Source organism: Malaclemys terrapin, chromosome 12, assembly GCF_027887155.1.
Source record: "Malaclemys terrapin pileata isolate rMalTer1 chromosome 12, rMalTer1.hap1, whole genome shotgun sequence".
NCBI classification, from domain to species: domain Eukaryota; kingdom Metazoa; phylum Chordata; order Testudines; family Emydidae; genus Malaclemys; species Malaclemys terrapin.
This window is the reverse complement of record NC_071516.1, coordinates 13,558,407-13,583,334: the sequence shown is the minus strand read 5'-3', so window position 1 is coordinate 13,583,334 and position 24,928 is coordinate 13,558,407.

The window sequence follows — 24,928 nt, the reverse complement described above, 5'->3', positions numbered from 1 at the left end:
AAATTACCTGTATGCCACTGATTTACAGTGAAAAGAGCTAATAAATACAACATATTTCAAGCAGCAGGACAGTTTTTGCTATGTCTTAAACAGAACCCTTGTTATGAATTAACATACACAAATACAAGTAATAACAGTAAAGGCTCGGCTGTTAACAGTGAATGGAAGTGACCCTGCCAGCAGGTAGGGGATCTTGGGGGACAACTACTGCACTGGTGGAGTGCAAAATAAACTTTATTAAGAAAATGCAAAAAACAGGGAAAATTCAATAGTGAGGAGTACGGGGTTTGTTAAGGTAGACAATTGGGAAGCGGTTTCTTTTAGTAAATAGGATAGGGGGTTTCAATAGTGGGGTACAATACAGTGGGGTCCAATATAGTTGGTAACCAATTAACACTGAAGTATAAATGTAACAGGTAGCTAACAGTTCCTATGTAAAAGGTGTGTCAGAGCAGCATATAACCAACTAACAGTTATGGGTAAAATGTGTTAAATAACCAACAACTCTAGGTAAAAATATGTCACAGTGGTGAAAATGTAAAATGTGAGGTGTGTTAGAGAGAAAAAGGGTAACCAATGGGGTTTTATGCTAGACTTCAGTAATACAATTGAGGTTTGGCAGCAGCAGGAGCGGGGTGAGCACGTGGGGGAAGGGATTAAAAGAGAGAGAGAGAGAAAGGCAGTGGTAGAGGAGTGAGGTTGGGGGATGGGGGAAGAGGAGCACGTGGTGGAGCAGAGACCAAAGGCAGAGGCGCTGCGGAGGGAGATTTAAACTCAGGGGGACACAGAGCAGACAGGCTGCAAGTTTAAACAGCAGACAGACTGCAACGAGTGACTGGGGAGCTCGGGGGGAGACACGGGCAAGCTCGGGGGTGGGGGGTTAGGGCAGTGGGAAGACAGACTTAACCACAATTATACTGAACATAGTAAAATCTTATCTATGATCTAACTTAACCAAGACTACACAAATTAGCAAGTAACAGAATACAATACAACAATTTTTTTTAAAACCTAACTTACAGAGCACAATACAAACAATTCTTTAAACCTAACTTAACCACAGCTATGCAAAATGAAATTACAACTTATCTAGACTAAGAACCTGATTCTAATAGGTGCACCTTACACTATGCCGCTTCTTTGATCGGGAGGGGGAGCAGTTCCGGAGGGCAGAGTGGTGTGTGCCCAGGATACAGCCCCAGGGAGGGGGAGGTGTTAACTAGTGGTGGCTGCAGCAATGGGGTGGCTGCAAGCCGGCAGCCCAGGATACAGTCCAGGAAGGCACAGCCTAGCAGCGTCACAGGCTTATTTCCAGCAGCAAAGGCACTGCAGAGCAAGAAACAGATTACAGATACAGACCAAGGAGTTAGCTTGGGTCTGTCTGCTGGGGAAACAAGGCCAGCAGCTAGGACAGGGGGAGTTTGCAAGAGGGAGTTCTCACCAATCCCCAGGACAGCAGCAAGCACAGAGACAGGAACGGCAGTAGCACCGAAGGATGGAGAAAGGACTCTATTCGCTTACAATAATCAGGAGATCTCCAGGCACAAATTTGTTGTTCGTGGGAGGGGAGTTTAAAAACAGGGGTATGCTCAAAAACAAATGAGAGCGGGGAGAGGGCCCCCAAAGACTCCTAGCTGATCAGACCAGGTGGCAAAGCAAGGACCTTCTCCGAGGTCTGATCAGAAAATGTCCGTCTTTAAAGGCAAACTCAGGCAGTTTCCCACCAGTACTTTTGATTGGCTCCTCTTGATACAGGGGAGGAGAGAAGGCAGGGAAAGGCTGCAGGTAAGCATAGGCATGCCTGGGCATGTTCTGGGCCACAGGTATGACTCATATGCTTAATTAGTTGGCCACTTCAGGTCTTGCATTTCTGGGCAGCGCCTCCCACACCGAGCCCGGGTCTGAACAAAGGAACCAAACAAAGAAGCAAGAAGCCCCCTCCCTAGGCAGAGCAATGGCTCCAGTTAGTCTGTACAAGCCATTCCTATGAATAGGGCTGTGACTTTAGTTAGCACCATGGCCGGGAGGGGCGGCCACATAGGACAAACAGAAAGGAGAGGGGAAAAAGGAATGCAGCAGGGGGACAGCTGTAACAGACAGGAAGGATTTGAAGTCCAGAGCCCACAAACCTGACACGTTGGGAGGATCGAAAGACAATAAAAAGAAACTACAGTACCATCTCTCTTCTTGGTCAGGGGATGAACCCTGATGGTCCCATGGAATGAACCCCGATCACGCAATGAGGATGGTTCTGGAATCCTGGACAGAACCAATGAAACTGGAATGCTGGACCACAGGAACACCGGAACGCTGGAACACAGGACGTGATGATCAACAGGTAAGTGGCTTGTCCTCTTCTTTCTTCTGTCTTCCATCTCCTATGCGTTGTCCTGAGTGGTAGTACGCGGACTTGCTAATGGAAATGGAAATGGGTGCATGCAGTGTATGACACAGAGGTAACCTGGTATCATACACCACAATCCTGGCCTAGCTAGGATTCCTTTCAAAGGCTGGCAATGAGGGAGACACTGACTGTCACTAGGTTGGACAGCCCTGAGCAGGACTGAGGCTGCCACCTAAATAGTCTGCAGTTGGTAGGCAGATTATTAGGTCACATGATCCTAACTGCCTTTTCCTGCTCTAATTTGAAAAAGGCAGGGGATGAGGGGTGGGAAGCTCTCCGTGAAGGAGGGGGCCTAAAATGGAGTCCTAGTTGTTGTTTTGTAAAACAAGATGGAGAACCATGCCAATTAAGATTTTCCCTCAACAGTGCCTCCTCAGGAACTGCATTTCAGCTCTGTTAAATGAATGTATATTCAATGTATGTGGCTTATAATCTAAAGCCAAAAGGCCTGGTTCCGCTCTCAATTATACCACTGAATTCAGGAGTAACTCCAGTCCATGAAGTCAATGGAGTTGCCAGTATAAAACAAGTGAAAGTGGGAGAAGAATCAGGCCCAAAATTTGGGGGTTTTTGCTAAGTAATACAGCAACTACATTTATCATCTTCATCATCATTAATTATCAGCTGTCCTAGTTATGCAGATCTAAGATTGCGTAAGAGTCACTCTAACTGCTACCCAGGTAGCTGGATGAGTGAGTTTTCTGCTACTCTTCTAAGACAGTAGGGCAAACCAACCATTGAGTTTCATATTCACTGTGGTCCCTCTAATAATTTCATCAGTTTTCTAGTGTCAATCTGAGCTCATCTTCCATCCACTGCAAATGCAGCAATTAAATCAGTTGCTTTTAGTTTATTTGTGCAATACTGTTAAATCAGTTTGCATGACAATTTTAAAAAAGGCAATCGAGGTGCCTGGTGCTACACGGGTGTCAGGTCTTTCAAAGCTTTCCCCCCCTCACTAGCCTTGTTCCATGCTCAAAGATATTGATTTGGAAGTATAAGGGGTAACAGATTTACTGAGTCACCCCTCAGGACTGAAGAGATGGCTGGGAGACCTCTCCCAGGACAGAAAGGAACCGTCCACCTGCACTCACTTCAGGATATTTGAAGGTGTAAAAGAGACAAAGGGATTTTCTACAGAACTTTCTGCAACTGAGTGCTCCTCTCAGCTTTTGAATTTTCCTTCTGCAGGTTTCAGATCTCACAGCCCACAATGTGGCAGATACAGGCCACAACTAACTGGCTATATTTCAAACTGGCATGCAGACGTTCATTGACTCACCACCAAGAAATGGTTCTGAAACTTGAATAGACAGACCCACGTTTTGTAAAACTTGAGATGTTCCAAGTTCACTATCAAAGCCAGTCTCCCTCCTTTTCCTCTAAGGATATCCCCCAGGCAGACAGGGTTGCTGGAACTAGGGGTGTTGGGGTGTGCGACAGCACCCCTTGCTTGAAGCAGTTTCCATCATGTACAGGGTTTACAGTTTTGTTCAATGGCTTTTAGCACCTCCACTATAAAAATTGTTCCAACACCACTGCAGGCAGTTTTCAAAAGAAGATCTATACTATTGCCATATATATATATATGGGAAAAAGCATAAAATGATCTGGAAAGCACTATAAGAAGAATTCATGTTCTTTATTTTGCCCAAATGATATAAAATCAAAAAAGTGCTCTCTAGCCACCATATCATGGAGAAGACAGATATGCAACCATGGGCAGCCCTCATGAAACACTATCCCTACAGAGGCCCTATTTTAGGCTGAAGGAAGTTTGGCTGACCTGGAGTCATTTTATAAAGATAGATTCCACTACATCATGAGCTATAAAGTCCCTACTCCACAAGAAGGAAATGTTTCCTACAAAGGAATGTTCATCTGCTCAATTCAGGGCTCAGTTATTAAACCTGTAGGCTATCATATTTTAGTTCACAATCAGGAATGAATTTAATTCTTTCTGTGAATTAGGAGGGAGCTCCTCAGCTGACGTAAATTGTCACCACTCCATTGAAATCAACAGAAATATGACAATATACATCAACTGAGGATCTGCCTCTAGGTTTCAGTGTCTTGTGTCCATGATTCTGCTCAGCTTAATAAGATTAGAATTTGACTGGAAGACTATGGAGAGAGTCCTTGGATGAGTGGAACTCTAGATTTTATTTCTTTTAGGCAAAAAAATTAGGAGGGAGAAGGGAAGAGGGTCAAGATGGAAGTGGCATGAAAATTTCTGAAATTTCATTTTTGCCAATCTTCTTGAATGTTAGAAGAAAGCAGCAGAGACGCTTATCTGGGCACCTTCTTTATATCCAAGATTTAGCCACCATCTCTTGGAAGTCAGAATGTAATATTGAGGCCACTGAAAGCAAGTCAAATGATTTGTATTATTGGATTAGAAGTCACTGTGAAAAGGAAAAAAAATCTTAAACCACAGGATAATTTATGCAGTAATTGCCACGTAATGAGCGAGTTCAACAGCAGATAATTACATGGAAAGTACTTAAATGATGACTATGTACTTTAAAAAATTGTTGCAAAATTGGGTTCATAATTAAATTATAATTATAGGAAACTCTAGACATTGATCATTCGCAGAGAAATTTGTATGTTTTCTTTTCAGTGTTTTGTAGCTTATTCTTTCGGTGTGATTCATCTTCTTTTTCATATTCACTGTGTTCCTTTTTCTGTTGCATGAAGGATGTTACCCTTTTACATTAGCTTGCATATTACTAATTATAGAAAATATTTTCAATTAAATACTAAAGTTCCTGTTGAAATAAGGTTCATGAACATGTAAATTCTTAACCATGTATATTTTGTAGGCACTGGGGAGGAAATCTGATCATTTAAAGTATGTGAAACAGCAATAATAAGCTATGATTGGGAAAGCTTGGGACTAGCTCCTCAGCTGATGTAAATCGGCATAGGTCTGTTGGTGTGACACTGATTTTTACACCAGCTGAGGATCTGGTCCGTTAAGTCTAAGAGCAATACATCCAATTGATCTTTATTTAGCACTTTCAATAACATACGTTTTCTACGTGGGGTAAAAGGGTAAACTGCAATACAGCAGAACCCCTATTTGATGAATTAATTGGGGACTGAAAAGATAAAAGAAAAATTCATACAACTGAACATCTCAGTTACAGTAGGTACAGTGCATAGATTAATTAATTAATCATTCAGTGATGGTCTGCATAATAATGGTAACCAATGTATACAATGTACCTGATTTTTCTTTGCCGCCAAATCTCAGTGTTTTTAAACCTGTACAGGCAGTTGAACTTTGGCTGAAGGACTGAAGTCACATTTGGTGTCAGCAAGATGATTTCAGCAGTTGAAAAGAGGTTAATCTTTATAGATAAATCTTTGTAAAAAACAATCAGGGTTCTACTATTCTTTACACGTCAGTTGTATCTTTATATGAAATAAGGTTCTTTAAGGAATGGCATCAAGCCAAGCTGCCTCAGGAGAAGATCAGGGAGAGATTGTGCCTCAGGGAGAAAGATAGGATGCAGCGTTCACTATCCCCTGGGGAAGTATATTCCCCCATAGGCACACAGAGGGAGCAGTCCTGGACTCCCTCAGGCACAAGGAGTGTAATTGTGGCTGACCCCTGCCTGGGGTGAGCAACAGAGGAGTCTTCTTGTGTTCTCCAAAACTCCTGCAAAAGGACCATTCAAGATCTGGTGCTAATTAAGCCATTCAGCTAGACTTGTAAATAAACATACTTTCCAATGAGCCTATTCACTAATTTTCGAGTGCCTGACTTAAGATGTCTGATTTTCAGAGTTGCTGAGCACCTGCAGTGACTTCAGTTGGATCTGTGAGCGTTCAACAATCCTGCTATCATACCCTAGATTTCTCAGGTTTGACCACCCAAAAGTCAAGGCACCAAAAGTGAGTGGACCCCTTTTGAAAATGTTGGCCTCATCATTTTACAGGTAAGTAAAATAGGGAAAAGTGACTGACTCTAGGTCACACGATGATTCAATGATAGAGCTTGGAATGGATCCCAGATGTTCTGGTCACTAGGCCGCATTCTGTTATGGGATCTGCTGGCTACTCGTATGGCATTTATCCCTCTTTTGACTGAGCCTGTTGCTTCCATTTAACAATAGTAGTAAGTAAGGAACAGCCACTATTTTTTAAATCGATGCTGCTGTAAAAGAAAAGAGATTAATGCTCTCACTTAAGTGAGAGAGCTTGATCTTTGCAGGTTTCAAGGAGGAAACACTTTTTAATTACCAGTGCAAAAGATCAAACTTGATTTCTTTGAGCTCTGTTCTGCTGATCAGAGATCCTTGTAAGGAGCTAATAGTATGAACAGGATCTAGTATTTGGTCAGTTTGCGTGGGTGGTGAGGAATTTTGAGGAATCTGTAGACCCACCAGTAGCAAAGAAGAAATTAAAAGTCCACAAAGCAGAGTTAGGGCCAAATCCTCATCTGGTACAAATAAATGTAACTCCGCTGGAATATATCAATTAATACCATTTGAGGATCTGGCCTTCAGAATCTAAGCAACAAGAGATGAAGCACAATACATTGCAAGACTCAGAAGGTCTGATTTGATTTCACTTACAGCAATTTTATATAGGTGTGGCTTACTTGGCTTTCGTGAGGTTACTCTTGGCTTACACCAATATAAATGAGAGAAGAGGAAAACAAACCCAAGGCAAAGATTTTTTTCAAGAAATGCCATCTCTTAGTGAGTCACTCCCCATTACTTTAAATATATATCTACACACAGATGTCTGGTAAACTGCAGTTCTCACAAAAATTAACTGTCCTTAACATCTCCAGCAAAAGCTCAAATAAAGATGCAATAAAGATACACATCTCCTGCTCAGTAACACATTCACAAACCCTCTCCCACTGACAAAGGAGGACCTTTATCCAGGGTTGCAGAGACCCCTCCAGGCATTTGCTTATGCTCTCCAGTGGCTAATGACAATATTCACTTCCCACTCACAGGGATTCCATCCTCTCCTCTTAAATATGAACCCTGGACCAAATCTCCCTGTGATGTTTCACCCCATATTCTTTATGAAAATATGCTTATGATGTACTTTATGCAAGATGGGTCTTGTAAGATATCATTGGAAAGGTTATAATTTACTGAATGCGATTATCCAATTTGTGTGCCTGTATCATTTCTGTATCTGAAGTTAGGAATATTGACTATGTATCTGGATTTCAACTATGCTACTTTGGGTGACGCCCACTGCTAACACTTCAGGTATAACAATGGAAAAGCCAGACAGGGCTGATGGTCCATCAGCAAGAACAATGGACTGTGAAAAGGCCTCCTGCAGTCACTCCACTGCCACTTACTCATGGACCCTGTGATATTACAGAGTCAGATGGTCTTGTCACCTGATACTAAACATTACCTGCGACTTCTTGTCACTTTCCACTGTAAGGGTCGGGGGGTCAAGTTTGGGAAACAAATGATTCCCACCTTATGTAAATCCTATTTAAGGGTGGGGATGAAGGCAAATTGGACTCCTCATCTCCAAGACCTATCTGCCCAAGAAAAAAGACTGCTAAAGCCACCTGAAGGGAAGGCAACGGGGGAGTTCAGACTGAGACAGGGGTCCAGTCTGAAAAGGAATATAACTGGAACTCTGAACCACAGAAACTTTGCAACCTGCCTACAATTAAATTTAGGGTGAGAATTTATATTTTGTAACCTGTTTCTTACATATATTGAGCTTAGCTTGCATATTTGGCTTTATTTGGTCAGTAATCTGCTTTGTTCTGTCTGTTATCTCTTATATTCACTTAAAATCCACCTTTGGTAGTTAATAAACTTATTTCTTGTTTATAATAAAACTCAGTTTATGCAATTTCTAACTGGGGGGCAAGAAGTGTGCATATCTCTCTTCACATTGAGAAAGAGGGTGGATTTTTATGAGCTTGCACTGTGCAGATTTTTCTATACAGCGCAAGACAATATTATTTTGGATTATCTCCCTAAAAGAGGTATGCACGTGAGTGCTGGGGGAGGCCTCTCACACAGAGCTGACTTCAGTCTGTGTCTGCAGCGGGGTGTGGCCCTACCTGTGAGTGTGTGTTGCAAGAGGCCAGAGAGCCTAATTCAGCAAAGCAGGGAGAGGGAGCCCAGGCTGATTGAGCAGGGGCATCCCAGAAGGGGGGTCCAAATTGTCATACTCCCACTGAGGACAAGGACATTGATCCACCTCCAACTAATTGGTCCTCAATCACAAGCACATCCATGCCTTACTACATGACATTTCGTTCTACCCACAGATACACTACATGTGGGATAGAGAACTTGTCTGAGACTCCTCCCCATATATAACCCAAAGCAGTTCAATAGGCAAGCCCAAATCCTAGGGCTAGCCCTACATTTATATTTGCTTGTGTTTCCTTATTGAGAAGTTTTGTAGATATTTAAATGAGTGGGAAATTTAGTACAGTCTTTTACCGTATTTTTAAACATGTCGTCATGATGGTGACACACCAAACAAATCTGCCAACCAAAGAGATAAAGAGCCTGTTTAGTTAAAGGCATTTTTTCTTACATTTTCACATTCACATATATTCCTGCATTTACATGTAGTTATGATGATTCTATACACAACTGTTTTTTTTTCTGCACCAGTGTGGCAATTGCATGCACAACATTCAGTGCTTATTTTAACACACAAGCATTCATATAAATCTCAGGTCTCTGTCAATTTGTAGCTGGCTCAGATGCCATCATATCTGCTTTAAAAAGTATACAAGAGCAAGACTTGTGCTAAACTTAAAACATCTCTCTCAAATTACATTCCTTCTATAGTCCTCACCACTTTTATTTAGGGTGAATGAGCCCCAACCCTAGAGCTATATTCAACATAAATCAAATCCATCACATTAATGTCAATGGGAGTTATTTATGCCCATAGAGAGAAGGATACCCCTTCAGAGGTCTTCTCATGCACAGAGAAATCTTAAATTATTATTTTTAATGCTCTGATTGAATGACACATCTCATTTGTGTCATCAGAACCCTTTCCTCTTGCGTCTTCTTTCAAACTGTACGAATCTGTCAATATTTGCTTTAGGAAGAGTCACGTGGAAAGCAGTGTGGCTTTGGGAGTATATGTGGGTTTTCTGACCAAGTACAATGCTTTAGCAATGTCACAAGGGAAAACAGCTTCTTGCTGTGAAAATAACACAACACAAAAACGTCTCCTGTTACAGGTATTATTTTGGCATGGGCCATAATTCTGCTACTGGCTGGGGTTATGAGCAAAATGGCGACACTTCCATTCTTCACTGAGTTGATTCAGAAAAAGATTTGCTTTTTCATAAAAAGAGTGGACAATATGGTCCCTTGGTTAGAGAATGAGGAGGAGAATGGCAGTCAGGCTCTGACAATGACTTGCTGCTTGACATTGGACAACTCATTCAATCTGTGTATGTCTTCTTATCTGAAGAAAGGGGATGAACCCACCTAAAAATGTTTAGGCCCTTTCTTGCTCATTCAGTGCTACTGGTAGTTCTTGTGGCTCCTGACACAGTGTTCAGGGAATGCAAGGAGCTATGTTATTGGTACAGAAAAAATAAGTTCCTTATGCTCTTTCCAACCTGCCTACTATGTATCTAGCCAAGGGCATAATTTAACTTTAAACAGGTATTTGTACAGATTACTACAGGCCTAATCCGTTCCTGCATTGTATGGGGTTATTGGAGGGAAAGAGGTTTGCTTTGAGTCATTCTGCTCCAAACCAGTGAAATAGCTCGAAGAGCCAGATTTAAACATTAGCATTAGCATTACTGAAGATGCAGATAGGTGCTGTGGCAAAGTTCCTCCTCTACCTTGGTGGGTCCTGCACTTATTGGCGGATTTGCTCACCACAGTGATCTTCCCCTCTGGTGGAACCCACAGTCTGGGTCAACTCCTCCTGTGTCTGATCAGGAGTTGGGAGGTTTGGGGGGAACCCAGGCCCACTCTCTACTCCGGGTTCCAGCCCAGGGCCCTGTGGATTGCAGCTGTCTATAGTGCCTCCTGTAACAGCTGCATGACAGCTACAACTCCCTGGGCTACTTCCCCATGGCCTCCTCCAAATACCTTCTTTATCCTCACCACAGGACCTTCCTCCTGGTGTCTGATAATGCTGGCATTCCTCAGTCCTCCAGCAGCACACCCTCTCAGCTCCTTACACCTCTTGCTCCTAGCTCCTCACACACACACCTCACTGACTAACTGGGAGGCTTTTAACTAGTTCCAGCCAGCCCTTGATTGGCTTCAGGTGTCCCAATCAATGTAGCTATCGCCACTGCCTTCTAGAAGGATCTTAATTGGCCCCAGGTGTCTTGATTAACCTGGAGCAACTGCCATTTGGTTACCATGGTACCAAGGATTTGTTTAACCTGGGGCTAACATACCTGTTCCTCACTACTTTACTGTAGCCATCTGGCCTTGCCCCATCACAGTGCCTAGTAGGATTTAAGTGCCTGCGCAGGTTAGCACTTAATTCCCATTAATATCACGCTCACTCAATGCTAGCACTGTTCCAGTTCAAACTGTCTTCCTCATGCGTCTTCATACATTTGGCCTACTACATGGAATATTGCTCCAAACTAAATATAATTATATAATAGATCTAATAAACTAATATAATTAATATTTGCCTTCCCCATCACATGTACGTGGTATCTTTATAGCAATGATGCTTAGTGATCCAAGAGTACAGTCAGCACTTTCTTCTACTTTGCGAAATCTAGGCAGTCCTGGTTCCTTTGTGCAAACCCCAACTAGCTGTTGGCATCCAGGTTCTTCTATCCAGCCTTGAAAGTGAATCATATTAGCTGCCACTCTGTGAAAATCCTAGTGACAGTACTAGTTTCATTCTCTCAGATAAGAAAAATGTGACCCTGATGGATATTGTCCACTTCCTCCATACAAACAGGGTAGGGTAGCTCTGCTATCGAGACCAAAACACGAGGTTTAGTTATACATTATCCATGATTTTTAAACATAAACAGCTTTTGTTTCACAGTCTCTCATGAAAGAGAATAGACATAATGAAATAAATCAGTATGGCAGCAGAGCGGCCTTCCGTTAAACCTTTTATTTGCATCATTGTGATATGAATCTCTATCTCTTTGCTCTGATAAATATTTCACTCTCACCCTCCCTCCTGCTCTCGTTTCCATTAGCACTATCCCAAATCCCTCACATTGTATTACAGGCTTGTTTTATTTATAATTAAGCAGTGGTGCAGACATATATATTGTTGCATTTGATAAATATTCTCAACTCCCTCAGTAAGTTGGGGATTCTAAACAGAGTGCATTAAGGTTAATTACCTAATAATTTACATCACAAAATGCATCCGCAGACACTTTGATTTTCACTAATTGTGGCATTGAACAAAGTAAACAAGAGTTTGCTCATATTCCAGTAGCGTGAATCTGTCAAAAGGAAGCTTTATAGGAATTTGTGATGTCCTTTCTTCGTCCTTGAGTGCAGTTGCACATGAACAGGCTTCTGTAGGGCATGCGCTAGAGTACTGGAATCTCACCATATTGGTTTTATAATGATTTTTTTTCTTAATACAATTCAGATGTCAAATATAGACCAACCAAATGTTATTGCATTTTAGTATATCAAAAATGTTATGCTACAAAAGCAATACTAATAAGGTTTGATGATAATTCCCGGGGTCTCAGATTTAAGTGGAAGGACATACAACAAAGGAACTGAATGGAAAGCATTCTGAATGGCAGGATCCTGCTTACTGTTCTGTTAATCTGAGACTTCATAACAGAGCATGAGACACATCTCCAGCTAGTGTAAATCACTGTAGCTCCATTGACTTCATCAAAATGTTCAATACACTAAATGTTACAAGAGAAATGCTTAATGCTGGTAATATATATGCGTCACTCAACTGGTAACTCCACTCATCATAGTTTGGTTTATATAACTAATTCTTTCTATCAAATAGAGGCTGAGGAGCCCAAACCTGCAGCCTTTGCTTCCATGAGTCCCAGTGAAAGCAAAGTAATTTACTCAGAGGGCCAAAGGATTCAGGTCAAGCCCTAAGGATTCAGTGCACTAGCAATCACATTGGTCTGAATTTTCCAAGGAAAGCAAAATGGGTGTGGCTTTTGCACCTGCAAAAGCATTAATTTGTAGGCACAAACATGCATTTGCACATGCACCCTGGATAACTGCACACACAACGCCATTTTTTTTTTTTTTTTTTTTTTTACATCTATGTCTTGCATGGACAAATGCCTGTTTGATGGCACAACAGGTGTGTATGCAACTACAAAGGTGCACCCACTGCTTTTTTCCTTTAACATCCCATCCCTTACTGTAGATGGGTCATATGTCTAGTATAGGGTGACCAGATGTCCCGATTTTATAGGGACAGTCCCGATTTTTGGGTCTTTTTCTTATATAGGCTCCTATTACCCCCCATTCCCTGTCCCTATTTTTCACACTTGCTGTCTGGTCACCCTAGTCTAGTAATCAGTCACTGGGAGATATGCTATTGACTTCAGTGGGGGCAGGATTTCATTTTTAGTTTCTAAGTCCAGCTCTGACACTGTCTTGTTGTGTGATCTTGGTGGAGGCATTTATCTTTTCATTGCCTCAGATTTCATATCTGTTAAAATGGGGCTGAGTCTTACATTACCGACATATCAGGAAAGTTGTGAGGATTAAGCAAGCAATTGTTGTGAAACGCTTTGATGGACAGCGATAAAAAAAAATTGTGCTATTAGGCTGAGATTTCTCAGATGCCTAAGGGATTTGGGTACCTGATTCCCTTTTAAATGGTATACAGTATTAAAAAGACAGAAATTATAACTCATTTGCAACTGGAACTAAGAGCAGAATTAAGAAAAATCTTAAGTCCCTTTTATAGTTTTGCTTCTGTGTGTAAAAAATCCCATATTACAGTTTTCTCAATGTTCATATAAGCACAAAAGAGTTTTTCGCCAGGAAATTATACATTGTTTGTTTTGAGACGCAATTAGGAAAAAAAATTATGGGTTATAGAGGAAATGGATCTGAAAATCCAGAATGTCAGCTCTTTGTTTCTTTGGATGTCAAACTCAGAATGCACCATAATCATTAACTGTTAAAACCATTAGATTACTGTACAGCTTAAAAAAACCACCAAGTAAAATGGAATAGAAGATGAGAGTAGAGAAAAAGGTGAAAGTATTAATATATATGCCATTAGATATGAAGAACACCACAACTGTTCACTCTACTACAGAAAAAGTATTTTTCCACTGGCCAAGCTTTATCATAACGGAAACGAGATGATTTCAGGTAGGCTTCAATGGAATACTATGATAGGAGCCCACCCAAAACCACGCCCCATGGGCACAGCAGCAACTCACCAGCCAGTCCCCAGGCACTTTTGAAAATCCCACTGTCTCTCAACTTCTTTAAGCGCTTAAATACCTTTAAATATCTAACCCAACGTGACTCATTGAAGGCCACAAGACAGTGAAGGTCACAAGAGAGTGTAAAGTAGGTCTCCAGACTACAACTGGGCAACGTTTTTTCAACCAAAATTTTTTTGGCAAAAAAAGCAGATTATTTTTCAGAAGGAAAAAAAAAACTTTTTAAAAATTCTGAAAAAATCAAAACATTTTGCAAACAAAACATTTCAATGTTTCCATTCAAAATTGTACTTTATTTTGACATTTCTTTTAATAATAATATTTTTTTTTAAAAAATCTTTAAAAGTGCTTGAAATCACAATGAAATGTTTTGTGTTGGGTTTAAGAAAATGTTTCCTTCAACTCAAAATGATTTTTTTCAACTTTTTGATTTGCTGAAAATTTGCTGAAGAATATTTTCAGGATGACACAAAATTAAATTTTGATTAACTTTTTTTTAATTACCAGTGAACCAAGAAAGCTGTTCAATCAGGGCTGTTCCTGATTCCTATACCATATCCTCTTTACCATATGGCTGCCATTTAAACAATCTCAGTATATATTAACTGTCTTACATATAAATTAAACAGCCTTATTTCAAAGACACAGATTGCATTCAGGCCCTGACGTAAAGCCTCAAGACCCCTCTATGTGTTACAAATGGAAAAATATTAATCTTTCCTCATTGGATAAGTGGGGACTTTAAGTTTACCCTCTAGATATGGTATTATCAAATGCATGCTAGAGATATAGAGAATACATTACATTAAAGGAAATCTCTTTGTACCAAGGAAGCCGCTATAATATAAAAACTAGGAAATTTAGTTGTACTGAATATGGAACTGTTTTACAATAAAGTTAATAAATATATTAATGTATAAATTATTTTATAACCAAGGATGATGGTTGAAGCAAAGATTATGAGTTAAACAGATACACTTGTTTAGAGAGAGGGAGTGAAATTGATATGTTGAATAAACACGGAAAGATGAAATTAAAATCATCCCCAAACCATGTAGGCTTTTCTTTAACTATGTATGTATGCCTGTTCTTCTCTTATACCCATATGATTAGCATTGAAAAAGAGAGATCTTTGTAGAAGAATTTATTTCCACCTCTATGAAGGCCTTTTGTTCACTTCTTTATTTAAACATATTGGACCGGATTCTCAGCAGGTATACATTGATTAACTGACCCATTAAGCCAGCATTCAAGAAAGTAGCAATTCACAGGTTCTGTTCTGCCTGGTATCATTTTTTGGAATACTACTGTTCATGACAGACTTCCTACTGCTTCTTTACTTAACTTCTCTACTGAATGGCACAGTAAATAATTCATCTATATCAGAGGTGGGCAAACTACCATCCTGCCCTGCCCCTGAGCGCCTGCCCTGGGAGGCTAGCCCCCGGCCCCTCACCTGCTGTCTCCCCTCCCCCGCAGCCTCAGATCGCTCACTCCGCCGCCAGTTCAATGCTGTGAGCAGTGGGGCTGTGAGCTCCTGGGGCAGTGCAGCTGCAGAGACTGGCCTGACCCGGTGCTCTGAGCTGCGAGGTGGTGGCATCGGCGGCGTGGTCCGGCTCCAGCAGGGCAGCGCCACTGTAGCACCGCCAACCACCAGTGATCCAGACAGTGCAGTAAGGGGGCACGGAGCAGGGGGAGTTGGATAGAGGTCAGGGGAGTTTGGGGTGGTGGTCGGGGGCAAGGGTGTGGATAGGGGTCCGGAGGGGAACAGGGGGTTGAATGGGGGCAGAAGTCCAGGGGGATCAGTCAGAAAGGAGGGAGGGTTGGATGGGGTGGCAGGGGACAGTCAGGGGTAGGGGTTCCGGGGGCAGTCAGGGGACAGGGAGAAGCGGTGGTTGGATGGGGCAGGAGTCCCGGGGTGGCTATCAGGAATGAGAGGGGGGTTGGATGGGGTGGTGGGGTTCAGGGGCGGTCAGGGGACAGGGAGCGAGGGTGTGTGGGTGGGGCAGGAGTCCCGGGGAGGGGGGCAGATAGGAGGTGGGGGTCGGGCCACAACCCCCTCCCCTAACCGGACCTCCATACAATTTACGAAACCCGATGCAGCCCTCAGGCCAAAAAGTTTGCCCGCCCCTGATCTATATTGATATGTATCTATAGATGACGTGAGTTTCCCAACATTGATCACAGACACAATACGTAGGAGTGATGTATATTATTTACAGACTCCTGTGAACATACTACATTAGTTTTTGGAGTAACTGTGGGCTATCTATATTGGAAACAATGGTAACCCACTGACTGTGCACTACTTACTACCCATGCCACGCTATCTCCAACAGAAATATTCAATAATTCATGTCACCATGGTAAATATCTATACCTTATCCTTCAGAAAGTTGATATTCTGGCTTCACCATTTGACTACTATTATTTTTGATTTAGATCTTCTCTGGCATTTTCCAAAATAGTTTTTCTTTACTAAATTCATTGCTTTATATTCCCTCTATGTATATTCTTAATTCTCCTTGGAGGAAAATCACCCCTCCACAGATTGCTGCATCTGCCTTGTACTAGCACTTAAATTCCTTTTAATCCTTTCTTCTGTATAGGGATGAATTTCACTCAGTTACCAGATGTTTTATATCTAACTTTTTGTGACATTGACTATAATAACAGTCTGACAATCCATTAAAATACAAGAAGTTAAGGGAAATGTAGGTTATTATTCTCTAGGGTTAGATAAAACAATTCACACATTTTTGATAAACCTACAGATTTGAAATCAGTTATTTGAGGTGTAAATTGAAAGTGAAAGCATTAATGGCATTGAAGAATTCCTCTCCAGCTTCCCAGAGTTCTTTGACAATGGTATATAGGACATAGGTAGTGAAAGATCTACCCTGCACCAGGTATGCCACCCTGTGTCTAAACGAAAGATAAAAACACAGGCACCTGCTTGTAAAAGGATGCTACAACCAGAGATGAGTGAACAGTCTTTTCTTTTTCCCATGAGAAAATTTTTCATTCCACGTTCATTTTGAAATTTTTCATGAAAAAATTTGAATGAAAATTTTTCACTTTCACAGCAAATTTTAAAAAAACATGAAACAGTAATTTTAGTTTCATTTTTTGTTTGTTTCAACTTTAATAAAAAATTTGATTTCATTACAATTTTTGAAATCTAAAAAAATTAGTTTTGCCTTCAAATTTTGGATTTTTGCAGGGGACAGGGGTACCTCCTGTCTATCCCTGTTTTACTTTTTCTGAGGGGGGGGGAGAATATAAACAAGTAAAATAAAATGGGAAAACCCCACTTTTTCAGACTTTTTTACCACCGGAAAAAGTTAGGGGAAAAGAAAAAATTTTCATATACTTTCCAGTTAAAAAAAGTAGAGGAGGCTGTAAATCATCAAGAAAGTGTTTTCCCCCTACTTTATCAGACTTCCCCTCCCCCCCAACTTTTTCCAATGTTGAGAAGAGAAAGTGTATTTTTCACATTTCTCAACTTTCCCAAACCACCTTCTTCCAGTAGAAAAAGGGAGGTAAAGTGAAAAAAGGAGAAAATAAGCGGGAACAAACCCAGAACAAAAAATTGAAAACGAGATTTAGAAATAAAAGAAAATAGTGCAATTTGAAACGAAACAAAAAAAGTTATTTCATTTCAAAATTTTCTGTTGAATAATTGAAAATTTTCATTTAAAATTACATTTCAATCAAAACGACATTTTTTGTCAAACCCTCATTTTTCAGTAGAAAAAAAATCAGCCAGCTGTAGTCACTACTCACTTCCCTCTAGAAGCAAGAGTAGAAAATGTGAGGACTTGTGTCCTCTGAGTCATGAGATGTCCCTTCCTTGGACAATGGTGCTTTATGCTAACCTTACAGTTCAATCTCTCCCATAATAAGTTAGTGGAAAAGCTGGTTATAGCATTCATGAGTGGGTGCCGGGCATTTCTGAGTTCTCATACCAGCTCCGATATTAACTTTTTGTGGCTAAACTTACCACTTTACCTTTTGTATCTCATTTTTCTCCATCTTTAAAATGGAGATAGTGCTTATGTAGCTACTTCCTTCAGAGGGGTGTTATGAATATGAATTAATCAAAGCATATACAGCATTTCGCAGATAAAACTCATAGATGTGCTAAGTAGTAGTATTACGGGTTAGTTTTCCAGTACTGAGCACTAAGCATTAGACCACACTCTTCCCACCATACATATGCAGACACGCAACATGAGCCAGATTCCATAACCCTACTCAACTGAGCAATACTTCCTTACCAACTAAACTCAGTATTACTACTTTCATAAAAGTTCCTCAAAGGTGTGAGAATCAGGTCCTAAATATGTACATACAATATTGGACCTGTACAATTATGCTTTAATTAAAAGAAAGATCATTACAAAAAAATAATCTAGAATATGTATACATTTGACATTGCAAACTGATTAACCCTTTCTTTTAACACATACTAGAGTTTTCACTATTAAAAAGCAAAAAGCATTTAATTTATGAAGAGACACAAGGTGGGTGAGGTAATATCTTTCATGGGAACAAATTCTGTTCATGGAAAGGACATGCTTTCGAGCTTCACAGAGTTCTTCAGGACTGGAGAAGAAAACCAGTGTAACCAAGCTAAATACAAGGTGGGACAGATTATTAAGCAGAAGGGGTTCACATATGTTGTCGGCGATTACTTGAAGTGAAATAGAACAGTATTGTTAAACCAAGGGTGATTTATTAAAGAAGAGACCTTAACAAACCAGGCAGCGTGGAGTTGAACTGTGCAGTCTTTATATTTAAAGGGAAATCAATGTAATTGATTAAACAAAATAAAAGCTGCTCCCAAAGAACCTATTACTAAATCTGGCCGTTGAAATAACACTGTTTTTAAATCAAACTGATAAAAATCAGTAAGAGTTTCGTATGGCTAAACATGATAACTAAAATGTACAATGGAAAACAGAATTATGCATTTTATGAAGAAAACATATGCCACTAGTTTGAAAGAGCTTCTTATGCTCCTGCTTCTTTCTCATGTAAACATCATCTCTGCAGTGAGCAATTTGCTCGGGGGCCTTTATTTAACTGTAACATTTTAATGGATTTTTTTTTCTTTTTCCGGAGGATACATGCAGCAGTCAATCAAATTATCATCAAAGCCCTATGCACAATAAAAATATCTGGCTTAGAATGGTTTTTGATGGCACAGCCCACATATTTAGTTTTGTACACCTTTATAGTGCAGTCCTGAGCTTCCATCCCTTAATACTTCAACCTAACACCTTGTATATTGGAAAAAATTTAGTAATGCCAGGAAAGAGCTAAAAGGCTATTTTTCAATTTTAGTAGCACCATTCTAGCCTGGCACTGAATTTCAGTTTTACAGTCTTACAAAGGCTGACATTAGATAATTAAACTGGCATCCAGATCTCTAATGTAAATGTACAATAGAATACTTGAAGGCATGGCATGAAATAAATTATGCCCTAGCCTGATGTAAAACAATTTTTTTTTATAACACGCAGAGTTTCTGCTGCATAGATTTGTTTCAGGAGATTGTCTTTTTAAGAATACCATCATTTAAAAAAAATCAAAGTAATTGTCAAAGACACTATTAATTTTACATTTTTTTTTCTCTGGTAGTCATGATAAACAAGCTGTTTTTTAATGTTTTCATACCTGCTAATAAACTCTTTGGGATTTTCAAGCAGAATTAATTGTGGAATTTAAAGAAAGGATTTTAAAATTGAAAATATGGGTTTTGCCACTTGTTGTTATAGCTAAACTCTATGTGGCTTATGTCATAATTAAACTCAGGGGTAACATTTTCAATACATTATTAACCTCATGTAGGGAAATATGTACAACAAAAGCTAACACTTCAATAAAAATTATGATGTATTTCATGATTATGCTACAGTAAAACTCCGATAGCTATCTCAGTATGTTTCCTTTACATTTGCCAAAAGAGCTGATTAAATGAAATTTTAAATGAAATGTAAGGGCTCTACACTTTGTGAAAGAATAACAAAAGATACCTGCATTTATTAGACAGTCAAAGTAATGTATTTTTGCTCCTGATTTATAAAACAATTAAATGAAATTAGACAGTTGCAAGGCCAGAGTTGGTTCTGGCCCGATATACAACACTGCATGGGGGGCTGGGGAGATATTCCTCAAGTTGTCATAGGAGACTTTGCTTGTTAATGAATCACTCCTAAGAATCTCAAAGAAGAGTGAAATAGCATAATGTGAAGAAGTTGTTACATTATATTGACCTGTCTCTGCTTCGACAGATGTGAATGCTGCTGCCGCTTCTGCTCCGCAACATACAATAAGATGCATTTTACTAAAGTCTGGAAAAGCTGCTCACTGATAATAGAGGACTAGATCCTGAAGTTCTTACTCAATTATTTATTCCGTTTCTTACTCAGGCAACACTCCCATTGACTTCAGTAATCACTGAGTCAAAGTGAAGTAAGGACTTTGAGATTTGGTCCAGTATGTGGCGGCGTTCTTAAGTAGATAATTAGACTGTCACCAGTCAGTGCTTTTTGATCCATGACTTGGAGACGTCTACTGATTTTGATTCCAATAAGCTTTTCAGCCACGTTCCTAGGCTGGTCTTATTAATAAAAAGTTCTCAGCTATTGATCCTGCATATTTCTTCTTTCAGTTTTAATTCATTATTTCTATCCCTTTAAGTCAGTGTTCACATAGTTTTTGTATTAGTATAACTATGTCTGTTAACGGTGTGTTATTTTTATTGTATAATTATATCAGTACATCCCCTAGTGAGGCCACAGTTATATGATAGTATAATGGTTCCTTATGCTAGTTGAATTTAGTACCCTTCCCAGATGGGAGAAGTTATACCACTATAAAGCACTTTTATACCTGTATAACTGTAGCCCCATCAGGAAGGTTGTACAACTTGTGTATGTAGCACTATCTAAGTGCTAAGTCGTAGCACTTAGATAGCTGGGAATTAGCTAGCTTCTATCTGCTTGGTACAGGCTCGTTATTAGGGCCCAGGTCCTCAAAGGCATCTAATTCCCATTGAAATAAATTCAATGAAATCATTTCAGTGGGAGTTGCATACCTAACTACCTTTAAAGAGTTAGGCCGAGAGCCCCATTAACTAGGGCTCCGTTGCTTAAAGTTAAGCCTATGCTTAAAGTGCTTTCCTGAATCAGGGTCTATTTTTTGGCCACTGGAGCCACTATCACAGGGAGCAAAGAAGGAGGAATGACTAAATTGGACTATTGCCTGGAGTGAGTCACCAATATCTCACTTCTTCTTGCCAGGACCTCACCTGACTTGCCTTCCCACGTGTCTTGCCTAATCTCTCTGTTAGTCCCAGCCCAACCCTCAGGCTGGGAACCAGCAGGTGGGAGGCCTTAGTGTTTGTGGTTTATACGGTATAGTTTGATGTCTTATTCAGTTACCCGTTTGGGACACTGACTGTATTTTCAGTAGCACACTGAGCATGGAGGAAAGTGGAAATTATAAATACAATTATTGGGACAAAATTTCTAGATGCGGTGCACACACAACTCAGTTTGGCTTTTTATTTTGATACTTATCATTTCAGGAAACTCACTGAACAACACTCTGTTCTCAAGAGCCATCAAACTATCTCAACTTTATGTTCCTATTAGTTAGCACTGTGGATTTCCTATGCCCGGACCCCATCCAGGGTGTGTACAGTGTGGTTTCTGATCCCTATAAGGCAATCACTGTGAGAATAATAGAGCTTTCTTTGCTATCATCTCATACAGACCATAAGTGTCTTCCCCAATACCCACTGTAGAGGTGGCCTTTTACTAGCAAACAGGTTGCATAAGCCAAACTTTCTTCTCTGTGTCCTTGTTTGCAAAACCCATGCATTTGATTTTCACTGGCACTGCCAATAGTGAACCACTGGTTCTACAGGCCTTACCCATGCAGAAATGATATTTACCCAAATAGCAGAAATGGCATGGGAAAATATCCATATTTTAGAGGTGGACCAAGGAGGAAGGGTTCAGATCTAGATAAGGTATAGGCTGGGGGTCAAGAATAAAACAGAGATAAAGTTCAGGTATAGATCTGATTGCACTAAATTCTCACATCCTTGTGAAATTTCAGGTCCATATCTTGGAAGATTTGGGGCTGAAATCTACTGAGAATAACGCATGAGATTTCAGCCACAACAAAAAGAAATCCAAAATCCAAAAAATCAGCAATTTAGGACTTTGCGAATCAGTCTCATTATTTGCAAATATAGCTTGTGTTTGAAAGTGGTCAAAAACTATCACATACAAATAATTGCTGGTCTCTGGAGCACAGGCAAAATATCTGACTTTAATATGCAGGTGCTTTAAAATTGCTCACCCAAGCTTCATGCTTTTCTTTCTGTTCCCTGATTACTGCTGCTTAAAATAACAATCACTCAGATAGGCACAGAATAAACAATGTCCAGGGCAATAAGTGATAGATGAACATTGGAACATGCAAAACACACTAAGCTTTCTCCATGTGTCACTAACTAGGATAGCTAAAGGATTGTCTAAAGCTCCAGGATGAAGACTGTGGTTGACAAGTACACTCCTCTGGCACAGTGGAGTAAAGCTCATCTGTGCGGGAGACAGAACTTTCCCTGGGGATGGTCCGAGCCTGTGGAATGAACTCCCCCAAGAACAGCCTATCACAAACCTCACCATTTTCAGCTCTAAGTGCAAGGCACATTTCTTTGACCTAGCTCTCTGTAACATAACATTACAATAGGTACATTTTTATATATTTTTTAAAATAAGCCATGCTACCAAAACAAGTCACTCCACTGTCCATGCTTCTCCCTCTCGGGAAAGGATGAGAGCTCAGATAATACATGACAGATATGTAGTCATATTGCTTAATGCATTATTGGGAGACACTCAAATATTACAATGTGAGTGTGGTGTTAGACCCTAAATAGAACAGAATAGAATATTTTCCTAAGGGCTTGACTACATAAACATTTAGTTTGCAGCAAGCGGGGATATGAATCTACCCGACACTAGCCATATTTCAAAGAAGACTAGATCAAAACTTGTTAACAAACTGTTAATGAATGTCAGCAGGGTCCACATGGACATTTAGTCTATGGCAGGCTAGTGCGGGGTAGGGTCATACCCCAGCTTGCTGCAAACTAATTGTCTGTGTAGACAAGCCTTAAGTCTCCTACTCCTGCACTAATATGTGACAAAGAGAGGCCTAGTACATTTAGGGCAGGAAGTGGGGGCTATCTATTAGTGGCTCAAATACATATATTTGTTGTCAAATACCCTATTCAACTGAAGTCTCTCAGAGCTTTGCAAAGTTGCAAATACTAACAGGTTTGAATGCATCCCAGTATTTATGAAATGCCCATGATTTTTTTCCCAGTAGCTGACCATCTCTAAAAATAATCCCATTCTAATTTTGATATCACTTGTATCAAAGCCACAGGGATGAATTTGGATACTGTGAATTGAATCCAACTCTTCCATCACCTGAAATGGGAAATTCAAAATTCTGGCTAGAACCTATCTTTCTCTCATCACTGTAACACAGAATGCTTTCAAGTGGAAGTTTTCTGTTTTGAGAGAGAATATTGTATTTTAAGAATCTGCATGTCATTTAGATCATCCTTTGAGTGGATCTGTTCTGGACAGACTATTATAATAAAGCATAAGGTTTCTTGTTAGTGCATCTCTAGGTCACTGCAGAAAAAGGTTAGCAAAGGCACATTTTCCCTTAGTCATACATTTATTTGTCTTTATTTCAGCGCTCAGCCCTGTAACTCAGCCTGATCAGCCAGTCCAGCTCCTCTGATAGACAAAAACCCTGAGGTCTGCAAATTCAGTAACCAAGGTGATGCTGAGACTACCTCCTTAATGTAGTCCCAACTAAGCAACTGTTGGTTTTCCATAGTCCCCCTCACACTGCCGGTTTTTGAAGCCATCAGTTATTCAGCATTGTGCTGACGGGGATGCTTTTGTAGTGAAGTAGAATATTGCACACTGATTCTAAAGTATATAATCTCAGGACCTCAGTATATACAGAATGCATTCAAATATATTTATTTGTTGGCATTTCTATAGCCTATGGCACCAAAATAATGAGAATAGGATGAGGGTAAAATATGCATAACTCTACGGTAGAAGGCTCTCATATTTTTATAAAGATAGTGGAAAGACAGCAAGACTGGGAGCTAGGAATTTCTCCAGCCTAATCCTGGCTTTGATACTGAGTCATTCTGTGACCTTAGGTGAGGCGTTTAACCTCTGTTCCTCAATTTCTCCAACTTCCAGAAGAAGCATAATACTTACCTTTCTCATAGGGCTGTTGTGGGACTTAACATTTTTACACTTCTGTTGAATACATAAAGCACTATAGAAATGGTTAAGTATTATTATTATTACTACCACTGTTACACAGTGGGGATTTGGATTCAAAGTCTGGTTTAGGTCATAAATTAAAATTACTCAAGATGTCTCACTCTGGTCTTGATTTTTCATATCATAAAATAATAAGAATACACTAACGATCACAGAATTTCTAAAATCTGAATAATAATCCAAACCTCCCATGCCAAATTCCACAAATGACACTGATGCTTTGATCTGGACACATAGGTGAATGAACAGACAGTGGGATGGATTTAAGTAGCAGACCACAATTTTATTAATTTAACACTGAAGAAGGGCACTATATGCTCATACACACACACACACACACACACACACACGGGACCAATGTGAGGAATAACTCAAGTTAGGTCCTCCCTGGCCTATCCCTAGGACTCAGATCATTTCTGAGTCCTCACCCCTTTGGGGAGATCTCAGTCCATAAAGATTTCAGGTCTCACTGTCTCCTATAGACACAAAGTCCACCAACAAAATCCCAGGTCTCTTTTAACTGTGGGAGTTGACCCTTTTAGTCTTTTTCTGCACTGGACACTGGCTGCAGGTTATGACAAGCTAAACAGTCTTACTGTTCCTAATATATATATTACACTTTCATGTCCAATTCCATTCAACCTGACTGTGCCTCCATGATGCTAATCCCAAACAGGTGATCAATCAGAAAAACATAGCTCCTACACTACAACGAAGGGGAGAGTGGGCAGG